The 12884-nt window shown below is 40.5% G+C and overlaps 1 protein-coding gene across 1 annotated transcript in view; it reads right to left on the bottom strand.

The window, feature by feature from the left end:
* Prune2 (prune homolog 2 with BCH domain) overlaps positions 1-12884 on the bottom strand; it is a 309960-nt gene that overhangs the window by 108202 nt on the left and 188874 nt on the right. The window lies entirely within an intron of this gene.

The following is a 12884-nucleotide window of genomic DNA, read 5'->3' on the forward strand; positions in this document are numbered from 1 at the left end:
AGTTATCTTTGCCTTTGTTAGCATTAAAACTTTAGACAAGAAACACACTTTCTGAAATATTTATTCAAGCACTTTACATAGCATATTTATTCCTCTTACCATTTGTAAAACTCATGTATGCATGCCTATTGACCATGATCACAATCTGTCACTAGAAAAGTAAGTGAGCATTATTGGTCTCCTTTATTCCAATTTTGTTTTTAATGCTTATGATTCATTTTTCTATGGTTTAAACTCAAAATTCTTAAGGATGAACTTAGCTGAATTAATTGAAGTTTTTTTTTTTTTTTTTTTTTTTTTTTTGAGACAGGGTCTCATGGAGCTCAGGCTGGCTTCAAACTCATTATGTAGCTGAGGATGACCTTGAACTTCTGATCCTCCTGACTCTACCTACCACATATGCACTTATAGGTATGTGTCACCACACCAGTTTTTAAAAATTAATTAATTAATTTATCTGCATAGAGGGTGATATGAAAGAGAAAGAGAGAGAGAGAGAAAGAATGAGTGAATACAGGTGCACTAGGGCCTCTTGCTAGTGCACATAAATTTCAGATGCATGTGCCACTGTGTTCCTGGCTTAATGTGGGTACTGGGGAATTCCCTGGTACTTTAAATGAGCCACCTCCCCAGCCCCACAACCAGTTTTATGTGGTGCTGGGGATTGAACCCAGGACTATGTACATGCTAGGCAAACTCTCTACCAACTCAGTCACATATACAGTCCCTGACTGAGGAATCTTTATTGCAGTGTAGGAGTCTAGAGGGATCTTGCATGAGCTATATTGTTGGATCTACTCACTATATGAGGCAACTGTGCTGAAATGAATAACTGCAGAATGCAGACACTTGGCTCACATCTCTCATAGGCAGTGCACCAATAATGCCTTTAATCCCAGCACTCAGGAGGCAGAGGTGGAGAATCACTGTGAGTTCAAGGTCAGCCTGGGACGATACTGTGAATTCCAGGTAGGACTGGGTTAGAGTGAGACCCTGCCTTAGGGAGAAAAAAAGTGTGCTGGCCTGTTCAAACTTTATCAACTTCCCCGAGGACCATTTTGTCTACTTGATTATCTGTCTTCAGATGTTCAGTAAAGCTTTCAGTCCTGCCCCTGTGTAATACTAACCTAGTTGCTCAAGAAATATTTGTGACATGACTGAAGAGACATATACACAAATCATCCTGTGCCACAATCCTCTGTCACAGCATTTACATACGTATGTATGTGTATATATCATAGCTTACTGTGGTGGTTTGGTTCAGGTGTCCTCCATAGACTTAGGTGTTCTGAATGCTAGGTCCCCAACTGATGATAATTTGGAAATTAAAGCCTGGAGGCAGTGTACTGTTGGGGGAAACCTTATAGGTGTTATAGGCAGCTTTCTCTTGCCAGTGTTTGGCACACTTTTCTGTTGCTATTGTCCATCTGATGTTGGCCATGATGCCCACCTTCTTCTTATGCCATCATTTCCCCTGTCATCATGGAGCTTCCCCTTAAGTCTACAAGCCAAAATAAACTCCCCCCCCCCCACAAGCTTCTCTTGGTCTGGTGTTGTCTGCCAGCAGTACAAACTTGACTGTAAAACCTACCAGATCCATAGGTTCCACACCTGTGGATTCCCACATTTGGATACGTGGACTTTCTGTCCTCATTCCTCAAACAACACAGCAGTTGAGTTGCATTTACATTGTGCTGGGTATATAAATCATCTAAAATTTATTTAAAAGAATATAGGAGGAAGGCAGGAGAGATAGTTGAGTGGTCAAAGGTGCTTGCTTGCAAACCTGATTGTCTGGGTTTGATTTCCCAGTACCCATGTAAAGCCAGATTCACAAAGTAGTGTATGCACCTAGAGTTTGTTTGCAATGGCAAGAGGCTCTGATATACCCTTACTAACTCCCTTTCTCAAATAAATAAACAAACATTTAGGGCTGGAGATGTGGCTTAGTGGATAATGTGCTTGCCTGCGAAGCCTGAGGGCCCAGGTTTGATTCTCCATGTCCCACATAAGCCAGATGCACATGGTGGCACATGCATCTAGAATTCATTTGTAGTGGCTAGAGGCCCTGGTATGCCCATTCCCCCCCCCATCTCTTCATATATATATATATATATATATATATATATATATATATATATATGTATATATATATGTATATGTATATGTATGTGTGTGTGTATATATATATATGTATATATATATATACATATGTATGTATATACATATATAATAAATTAAATCTTTAAAAAAGAAAGTACAGAAACATTTACCAAAGAAAATGCAAGTGCCATGCTGCCCTGCTCAGACCACCCCTATGAAGAGCTGAATGGGTGTGTATGAGTGCCAACTTTCTCAAGCTCATGTTAATGCTTGCTTTCAGGGACTTGTGGGTCTGGTATTTGTGGTTGACATGACTTATGAGCCACCACAATGACTACAAAACAATAGCCCCTCTGATTCGGTTGAGTTGAGTCTCCACCTGTGAGGTTCATTAGGGTCGGCTGATGGGAGAGGAGACACCACTGATCACTGGGTTCCATGTGAGGAGGCTTTGATATATATTTTGTGATAGCTATTGTTGTTAGGGATCTTTTAGGTTATGAGGAAGCACACACAAGAATCACAAACATCTCAGATTATACTACTGATAAATACCAAAGGTCTAGTGTAGTGACTTTGTAAGAGAGTGTATGAAGCTCACATACAATAACATTTGGAAACACATGGTCCCCAAAATGTACTGTCAGCTTTAAATTTGTTGTCCAAGTGACATACATCATAACAATAGTCAAGTAGATATGTCTAGAAAAACAGTTCACCACAGTAGTACTCAGAACGTATGTACTTTGAATCTTCTTACACACAGTGAGCATCTGATAGATAAAATACTTTCAGTGTTCACTGGTAATTAATCATGACACCTAATGCTGAGCTGTTTGCCAATCAGAATCATAAACAAGATCTGATCCTGAAGGAAAGCAGGACACATCTTCTCTTAAGCAACTGAAGTACTTGGGGTGAGATGCCCCACAAGTTTACTTTCTAAATATTTTTTTCATTATGTATGTGAAACCCCAAGATACACATTTTGAAAAAATAAATACTCCATATAACACTAATCATTACCCTCCTGGCTGTGTCACTCAAACAAGAAAGGGCAGATTTGACTCATGTCTATCACAAGATTATCAGAAGCCAGCTTTGTGGACCACTGACTATTCAAAAGTACTGGTGACATCAGAGTCTGTTTGGATTCTTCTGTGTTAGATAAGATGCAGGCGACTCTGTCATCCTGTCCAGCGGCGCTGTCAAGACCAGGCCTCCTGTTGATATGCAGTCTCCACTCACACCCCAGACTTAATGAAGCTGTGTTCATTCCAGGCACCTAGAAATCTGCAAGATTCTGCCTTAGGGAGGCCTTGGGCCGTTGATATATTTTCCCACAAAATATAAATCACACTCTCAGCTCCCAGTTCCTCAAACTAACCTTATCACAAAAGTCACCTGTGACTTTCTTCCTTTCTTCCTTTCTCACTCTTTCTTTGCATGTGCATAGTGTGTGTGGTACTGTACATGTGCGGTGTATGCACCCGTCTATGAAGATGCACATGTGTTGCTCGTGTGTGAGTGGAGGCCAGAGGAGAACGTAGGATGTCCTCCCTTATCACTCATCTGCACCCTTCCTTGAGATGGAGTGTCTTCCTCAAGCCAGCGCTGTGGATGTTGTAAGCCCCAGTAATTCTCTGGTCTCTGCTTCCCATAGGATTGGGGTTGTAGGCATGTGGGGTGCTAAGGAATCAAATTCAGGCAGTCTTATCCCCCTCAGGCAGGCCCTCATGCTTGCAACGAATATTCTTACCTGCTAAGCCATCGCCCCAGCCCCTCTATTTTTTGTTATTTAAAATACTTTTATTTATTTATTTGAGAGGGAGGGAGAGACACAAAGAAAGAAGCTTGAGAGAATTACAGAAGCCCATTATGGCCTCTGGCTTTTTACACGGGGTGTGGGGACCAAATTCAGGTCCTCAGGTTTGGATGGGAGCATTTGATCCACTAGGTCCTCTCCCCACCCTCCCTCTGGAGTGTGCATTTCTACACACTTTGCCAGAGACAGCTATGTAGCAGCTGGAGACTGGATCCAGTAATGTGTATTTTCATCATGTCCTTTAGTGGTTCTTACAGTCCAGGTCCTCAGGGTGACACAGCCTCAGTCCTCCTCCAGGTGATCCTAAATTCATAGGATCAAATGAAGTATAGATAAAACAAACAAAGAAAGGGGATCCTTTTGGCACACTTAAACAAAGTACTGACTGACACCTAAAAGTAACCCCCAAACAAGGATTGTGACACCCATGTGCCCTAATAAATTTGTCCAAGCCAACCTACTGGCCTTAGGATAATGTCAAGCATTGCTTATTTACAACAGAGTCAAACAAGGGAATGAGTGAGAATCTAGAGGAATCTGGGAGGCACCGTCTGTTTGTTCTGCTTTTGTGCTGGTGCTGTTTGCATAGGCGATAATTTATTATGGTCTTCTAGCTATGCAGGGAGCCATGTGCTGCCATGGCTCTTATGCTGCTGACAAGCGAGGCTGGCCCTGAATAAACAGCACTTCATCATCACACAACCCAACTGCACACACAGGTTGGCATTTTATGCTCCCCATCTGCCTGCTACCTGATAAATTACTGTTTTAGTTACATGTATACAAATACGATTTGTTAATCTACTCAAATGTCTGCAAAATGTTTCTTCCACCTTGAGTTAAAATTATATGCACAGATATATGTTTCTCACTTAATTAGCTAAGATGCTAGGAAATAAAAGGACCTTTTCCCCTTTAACTTGCCACCCCTCCCCAAGCACATACTCTTTACGTGTATAAGCCTAGCTTTTCCCTTCATGTCTTACACAACCCATTCGCAAATATATTGGCTTTGACTTTATTTTTTAAATTTTTATTTATTTATTTGAGAGGAGGGGAGGGAGAGAGAGAGAATGGGTACACAAGGGTCTCCAGTTACTGCAAACGACTTCCAGATGCATGCACCATCTTATCAATTTGGATTACATGGGTCCTGGGGAGTTGAACTTAGGTCCTTTGGCTTTGCAGGCAAACACTTTAACGACTAAGCTATCTTGACATCTCAATTTTGACTTTAAAACACAGTATAAGTCAAAGTCAAAATGCTTCTGAAGTTTTTCTCCATTGTCACCATTCTCCTAGCCACACCCACCATCATCTCTTATCTGAATGCTAGAATAGCAGCTTCCCAGGGGCAACTCTTGTTTCCTTGTGATCAGTTCACATAGCATCAAGAGAGAGATTTTTAGGGCTAGATGGATGGCTTAGTAATTAAGGTACTAACCTAAAAAGCTAAAGGACTCATGTTTGATCCCCCAGGTCCCACATAAGCCAGATGCACAAAGTGGTGCATGCTTCTGGAGTTCGTCTGCAGCTGCTAAAGGCCCTGGTGTGCCCATTCTCTCTATTTGCTTCTCTCTCTCTCTCCCTCTTTCTCTCTCAAATATAAGTAAAATTAAATATTAAAATAAAAGGTTTCAAAAGTATGAATCAACTATAGTCACTTGAGAGACTCAAGCTGTCAAAATACTGAGAATACTGGAATATCTCTGCCACCCTCTCCAGGGCTCAGGGAACATAACAGAAGGGTGGAAAGAACCTGAGGAAGGAGAGGAGTGTTGTAGAACACTGCTTACAGGGCACTCTTGAATTATCAGCAGCCTGATTACCTGCTGGAGAGTTGACCCCTTGACAAGGACTCACCCTTCTCTCAGGCAGTTAGTAGTTGCTAGGGAAGGAGACATTTTCTTTAGTGATTTAGCTGCTGGTAAGTTGCCCACGGTCCTGAAGATAGCCACATCCCCATGCTCCTGAAAGCAACTTTAATAAAGCTCATTGGAAAAAAGAAAAAAGAAAATAAACTCCCTGGATCACCAGGAAAAGAAGACATGAAGGGAGAAAGAGGACGAGTTGGAAAGAGGTGGATCAAGGGGAATGGGAAATGGGAGGTGAATAAAATAGGTAATCAAAGTACATCATATAAATGTTTGAAAATGTCTTAAGACATATTATTATGTGTAATTAAAATATACTAACAAAACTTTAAACATGTGAATTAAATCATAGCACTTTTCTACTTGTGACTCACTAAGTTTCCCAATTCAACTGTTATTATTTATTATCACTTTCCTTAGTTAGGAGAGATATTTAATGTTCTTGAGAGAAAGCATCTGAGCCAATCAATGAGAAGTAGACATACTAATAGGAAAACACAAAACAATTGACAGTCGAAATACAAATGTCTAGTAAATATCATATCTCATTAATCAAAGAAATTATTGGGTAATAAAGTTTTTACTTTTTTCCTATCCATGGTAAATATTTCCACATGACATGCTCATATGTGTCTTAGAAATGGAATTTGAGGAAATAATCGAGATGAACACAATATTTTAAGCAAAACTATTCATGGGATTATTGTCTTAATAATTAATACTTGGAAACAAAATCTGTCCAACAACTGAGAAATGTTGTAATAAATTCTAAAACAGTCACACAAATTAACATTATGCTGTATTAAAAGTGATATTATTAGTCAGGCATGGTGGCGCATGCCTTTAATCCCAGCACTCAGGAGGCACAGGTGGGTGGATTGGTATGAGTTTGAGACCACCCAGAGACTACACAGTGAATTCCAGGTCAGCCCAGGCTAGATCAATTCCCTACCTCGAAAAGCCAAAAACAAAAATTTCTTTTAAAGTCATATATTAGCTGGGTGTGGTGGTGCATGTCTTTAATTCCAGCACTCAGGAGGCAGAGGTAGGAAAATTGCTGTGAGTTTGAGGCAGCTTGATACTACATAGTGTATTTCAGGTCAGTCTGGGCTAGAGTGAGACCCAACCTTGAAAAACAAAAACAAAACAAGCAAACAAAAAAATTTCATAATAGCTGGGCATGGTGGTGCACGCCTTTAATCCCAGCACTCGGGAGGCAGAGGTAGGAGGACTGCCATGAGTTCTAGGCTACCCTGAGACTCCATAGTGAATTACAGGTCAGCCTGGGCTAGAGTGAGACCCTACCTCAAAAAATCAAAAAAAAAAAAGTCATATTATTAAAGAACAGTTAGCAGAAGTGTTAAGTGAAAGATAATTTCTAGAATATAAAAGCAAATGTCAGCTGGGCGTGGTGGCTCACCTCGAAAAACAAAACAAAAAAAAAAGTGAATGTAATTTCTATATATACTCAAATAATATTTTTATAAAAACATCAGATGCAATGAATATTAGGATGTTATTGAAATTGTTACCAATACCCAAGTTGCTAAGCTAAAATGTCTTTGTATCTCTCCATTATTTTGTGGAGCTCCCCAAGGTTTTCTAGTAAACATTTTGCTGTCATCCAGACACGAGCTTAACCTTGGCTCTCTCCCTCACTAGCTAGGTGATCTGGGAGGTAATTTCTCCTCTGAGCTTTTGTTTCCTCACAGGGTAAGCCCACCTCTTAGGCCTGCTGTGAGAGCGGACATGAGAGGCTAGTGAAAGGCCTGAGGATAGTAGATAAGAAATGTTAGCTCTCTCTTTCTCTGGTTCTTAAACCATCACCAGTTCATTCTCAGGATCCATGGGATGACTCTGATCATAGAACACACTTTTTGACATTCTACTACAGGAACTTCCCATTTATAGGGTGGTTCTTTCCCTTATGTCCTTTAGAGCACACGTGAAACTTCACATGAATGAAGTCATTTAAATGATGCCCACATGTCATGGAGGATGGAGGGAATTGCACGCTGTCAACCATGAGCAATGTACATTTTAGCATGATGCCATGTGAGACACAGAACCTCTGGGTGAGGCAGCACAGCCTCATTAACAGACTCTTCATCCTTAGCTCCTGGCTCGGTCACAGTACAGACAACAGCCTGGAATGCACCAAAGAGAATTGTGTGCTGATTTTCCTTCCACTAAACCACAGTGGATAATGCCAGCTTCATTGTTGCCACCCTTTTCCCTCCAAGTGCCAAATGACCATCAGTGAATCTTAGTACTGATGCTAATTTATCCCACTGAGGTCTGTCACTCTGGATTTCACACACAATCCAAAGCAGTTGTTGCTCTTGCAAAATACAAATGCAATATATTGACTAAGGTCTTTATTAAATGAAACAAATCATTATATAATGTGAATGAAAGAGCTGCTCTCAGATTTGTGATGTCTGAATTCTTTTTCTTCGTTTTTAAAAAAGTTTATTCGGTTTATTTATTTATTTGAGAGAGAGAAAGTGGATGCATCAGGGCCTCTAGCCACTGCAAACAAACTCCAGACACATGTGCCACCTTGTACATGTGGCTTACGTAGGTACTAGGGAATGGAACCTGGGCGCTTAGTCTTCAGACAAACACCTTAACTGCTAAACCATCTCTCCAGCCCTCGTTTTCTTCTTGTGGGAAATAGGGAAAGGATCTATTATTTATAGGTAGAATGCTCGCAGACAAAAACTATTAGCAAGATTAGCACACAAGCATGTAGAGTTGCATTGTGGAAAACAGCGTGTCTTTGAAACAGAACTTGATGATCCTTAACAACCTTGTAGGCACAGTGAGTACCACATATTGCTGAGTTACTCAAATTTAAGAATACAGTTTGACATTTATACTCTGCATGGATTTATTTTCAGACTGAGAGCTTTTTTAAAAAAAAGATATAAGGAAAATGCTGAGGTATGTACACAAATGTTCAAACTGAATGCTCTATGATTTATGTTACCAAATTCTATTATGATGTTTGAAATATTCAGCAATAATAAAGTCAGATAATTTGACAGGAAAATGATTTATGAGGACAGAAATGCATAAATTAAGCAATTTTATTTATTCTGTTTTTCATACATTTTTAATTGGTAAGCAATGATATTTTCCATACTTCTCCTAAATACCTTTTTCATACTCTTGTTCTTTTATTTATTTATTTATTTATTTTAATTTTAGAAGGTAACTAAGTTCTCTTAGAAGTTAAAAATATACTGGGCCTCAACTATATCATATTTTGAAAACAGAGTCAGAAAGTAGGTATTTTTATGTTTCATAACTAAAGTTCTTCTTGTGAAAACATTTTGTAAAAATGACAATATTACAATATGTACATCAATGTATCACACATATATCAATATGCCTTGTTCATTTATGACGATCATTTTTATTGACTTGAATCAATGTTAGCTTCCTCAGGTAACATAGGAGAGCATAGTTTCTGCATTCAGCATCTGGCTAAGGGCTGTGCACCATCTCACTTGACCTTCCTGATGCCCTGTGGAGTCAGTGATGATGCTGTTTGGCTGCAGTGCACAGAGGCTTGTGGATCTCTCACAGCTCGTCCGCATGGACGTGGGATTCCAAACTCGTGTCAGGCTGACTGCCGAGGCCATTTCTAGCTTCTTTGTTATACTGAAGTGAGGAAAATGTTCATCTCTGAAGATATTACTGATTATTTCAGCTTTTAATTTAAGAAAAATTAGTGTTTTTTTTCCCCGCAGTGACTCCCTTGTCATTGTGCACAAGCAAGCACCACCCTTGCTTTTGACAACTGTGATAACAACACTGTTTTACTCCTGCCCCGCTTTATGACTAATTTCCAGTTTCTCACCTGCTCTACCAAATATAAATGTGGGATTAAGTTAATTATGGACTGTTAATTATGTGTAGAAGCCTAAAATTGGAAGCCCAAAGGAACTTTTATGAAGAATATTGTGATATTCCTGCACAGTGTGTACTTTTGAAAAGCTGGTCATGAATGTGTAAACAGGAAAGCAGTAGCCTGGTGTCATCACTGCCTGTCCAGAATTATTCTCAAGAATTTTTTGCTTTGGTAGTTTAGACACATAAATAATGGAAGACTCCCATCTTTCCACTTAAAGCTTATAGCAAAAGGTACTCCCAACATCACTTCTCTTCATCTCAAAAATCCACAGGAAACAAGGAAGCCAGATGTATGGAGGGGACAAAAGAGACTAAAAATTATTGTTTTTTGGTTTTGTTTTGTTCATTGAAAAAGTGAGCATGTTAACAGGGAGGTGCCTACAAGAGCAGGATCCTCTTGCTTTTTGTTCAGTTATTTTTCTAAGGTAAGGTCTCGTTCTAGACTATGCTGACCTAGAACTCACTCTGTGGCGCCAGGCTGGCCCAGACTCATGAATAGTCTTACCTCAACCTCACATCTGGGCTCAGAATCCTTTTATTAAAGCACAGCTATGAAAGGCTTTTATGCTAAAGCTAGCAACCTGCAGATGCCCCGATTTAGGTCATGCACATTGTAAACCATACAAGGAAAACCTCAAAGTCTATGAAGCAGCAGAAACTCCTGCGAGATCCTAACCCAGGCTGAAGAATTGAAGTCCAGAGGATGAAAGCAGGTGCGAACTGAGGACTGAACAACCCTGATTTTATGTCATGGACAAGTACTCATAACCACACCATTAAGGATGAAAGGGAAGTTGGTTGGGTGATAATTTGCCTCAATGCTCTAGACTGAGAACTTTATAAAATGAGCTAGGCTGATTTTAGGCCAACCTGGAATTATAGGAGTTGAAGTTCTGCCTTGTCCTTGATGTCTCCATCATCCAGAGGTGTTGAGGCTGCCTAGGGAGATGTGCCCCTGGAAACAGTTACTTGAAGAAAGTAGTCTGTGGAAAAGTGGTCCTCAGTAAGTCTCTGACAGACTCAAGGAGATGAGGGCAAGTTTACAACCAATTAAAGAGAAGTGAGTTGTCACCTCATTAGCTGGCTCATCCTAATTTATATTTTCTCAGGTAGCCCAGGCTGGCTTCAAACTCATTGGCTAGCTGAATCCAAGAGTTGGGATTATAAGCATACACCACCATGTATGACTTTTTATATTTTTTTTAAGGACAGACTAACAATCGTCCAAACCTTTTACTGCAGTACAAATTTAAAGGCACTGGGAAGCAGAGCCAGATGGTTGCTCTCATTTCGGGCCCTTTCTTATCCATGCATGTTTTGTGGAAATGAATAAGTCAGGACACACATGTAGAGGAAAACTCACACCAGGTGTGTTTTATTTCTGAGATGATAGGTTCTGGATAATAGTCAAAATACCAAATAAAAATAATAGTCAGAAATTATTTTTGTAATGTTACAGACTTTAAAAAAAATCCCTATTGGTTGATATGATGGTTAAGTTTTGTTGTGAACTTGAAAAGATTAGAAATCCACAGACATGTTCTTCGTTGGGTTGTTGACGTTGATGTTGTGTCCAAGAAGGATTCACTAAAGAAGGAAGTTTTTCTTCCAGAGTGAGCTCTTCCTCCAGAGTGGGGGCCCCTCCAAGAAGGGGCTTTATGTAAAGAAGTCCTGGGAAAGCCAGGCGTGGTGACACACACCTTTAATCCCAGCACTCAGGAGGCAGAGGTAGGAGGATCATCATGAGTTCAAAGCCACCCTGAGACTACATAGTGAATTCCAGGTCAGCCTGAGCCAGAGTGAGACCCTACCTTGAAAAACCAAAAAAAGAAAAAAAAAAAAAAGAAAGAAAGAAAGAAAAGAAGCTCTGGGAGAAAAAAGCACCTTCCTCCCACCTGGCTGTTGGTGCTGCTGAAGGCTTCAGTTGCACATGCATCTATCTTGTTGGCTATTCTTCCTTGGTATTAGAACCAAGTTTCCTTAGTCTTCCAGTGTGGACTGAAGACCAGTGGCTCTCTAGAAAGCTTCCAGGACTTTGGTGCTGGATTGGGACTGCTGGGGCATCCAGCCTCTTGGATTCTCCAGTCTGAAGGCTGCTATGGGTGGACTGTTATAAGATAATCCAATAAATCCTCCCTCCCCCCCCCTTTTCTTTTGGTTTTTTGAGGTAGGGTTTTACTAGCTCAGGCTGTCCTGGAATTAACTATGTAGTCTCAGGGTGGCCTCGAACTCACGGTGATTCTCCTACCTCTGCCTCCTGAGTGCTGGGATTAAAGGCGTGCGCCACCATGCCTGGCCAATAAATCCCCTTTTAATACTATTCAAACAGTTCTGTTCCTCTAGAGAATACTGACTAATACAGTTGGTTTTGACCCATAATCCTGAATTCAACTGGCTTTATTTTTTTCTTCTGTAAAAATAAATCTCTCCTTTTCTTTCAGACTTACAGAAATTATGGGCAAGCCCCCAGAGCACTTGCTGTCCTAATGCAATGAACACACTTCGGAGGCATCGAGGCTGTGTCAATATTAACCTGACCAAATGAAGATCAAACTGTTTTGTTCTTCACGCTCTTCACATGGGGAGTACAAGATGTCTCTTGTCAGAGGTGCTCCATCATGTGGGCTGAAGGAAACTGTCAGTACGGTTTGGGATTCGTTCTTCATGGGCAGACATCCCAACGGGTCTAATGAACCCTTTCTGCTGACAACTCATTTACTAAAAATACCCAGCCAACACCAAATTTAAGTGAGGAATATGGTTGTGTTCCCTTTAATATCAACCCAATAAAAGTAATCAATTCATTTTTGAAGTCTTAAAAAACGAACCTACCCATCAAAGTGCACACCTCTCACCATCCGCATGTGAGCTCATGCTTGGTTCCATTTGCTCACTGAAAAACTTTGCGCCATTCCTAAGTTGAAATATAACAGGGTGAATACCAATCTTAAAGCACACACGCAGAGACAACAGTCTGTGCGTGCCATTTGCTGCAATCTGAGCTCATTACTAGAAGCCCCCTCCAGAACATGGATACAATCTGGGGTCTGCGGTTTTATTTTCCCTTGGAGCTGTCTGTGCCAGGGAACACATGAGGAATCCTCTTCAGGTATGGACACTATGCTGACCATATTGGCCACAGGAACTTAACTGCAATTGAC

The sequence above is a fragment of the Jaculus jaculus genome, chromosome 1, assembly GCF_020740685.1.
Source record: "Jaculus jaculus isolate mJacJac1 chromosome 1, mJacJac1.mat.Y.cur, whole genome shotgun sequence".
In the NCBI taxonomy this organism is placed as follows: domain Eukaryota; kingdom Metazoa; phylum Chordata; class Mammalia; order Rodentia; family Dipodidae; genus Jaculus; species Jaculus jaculus.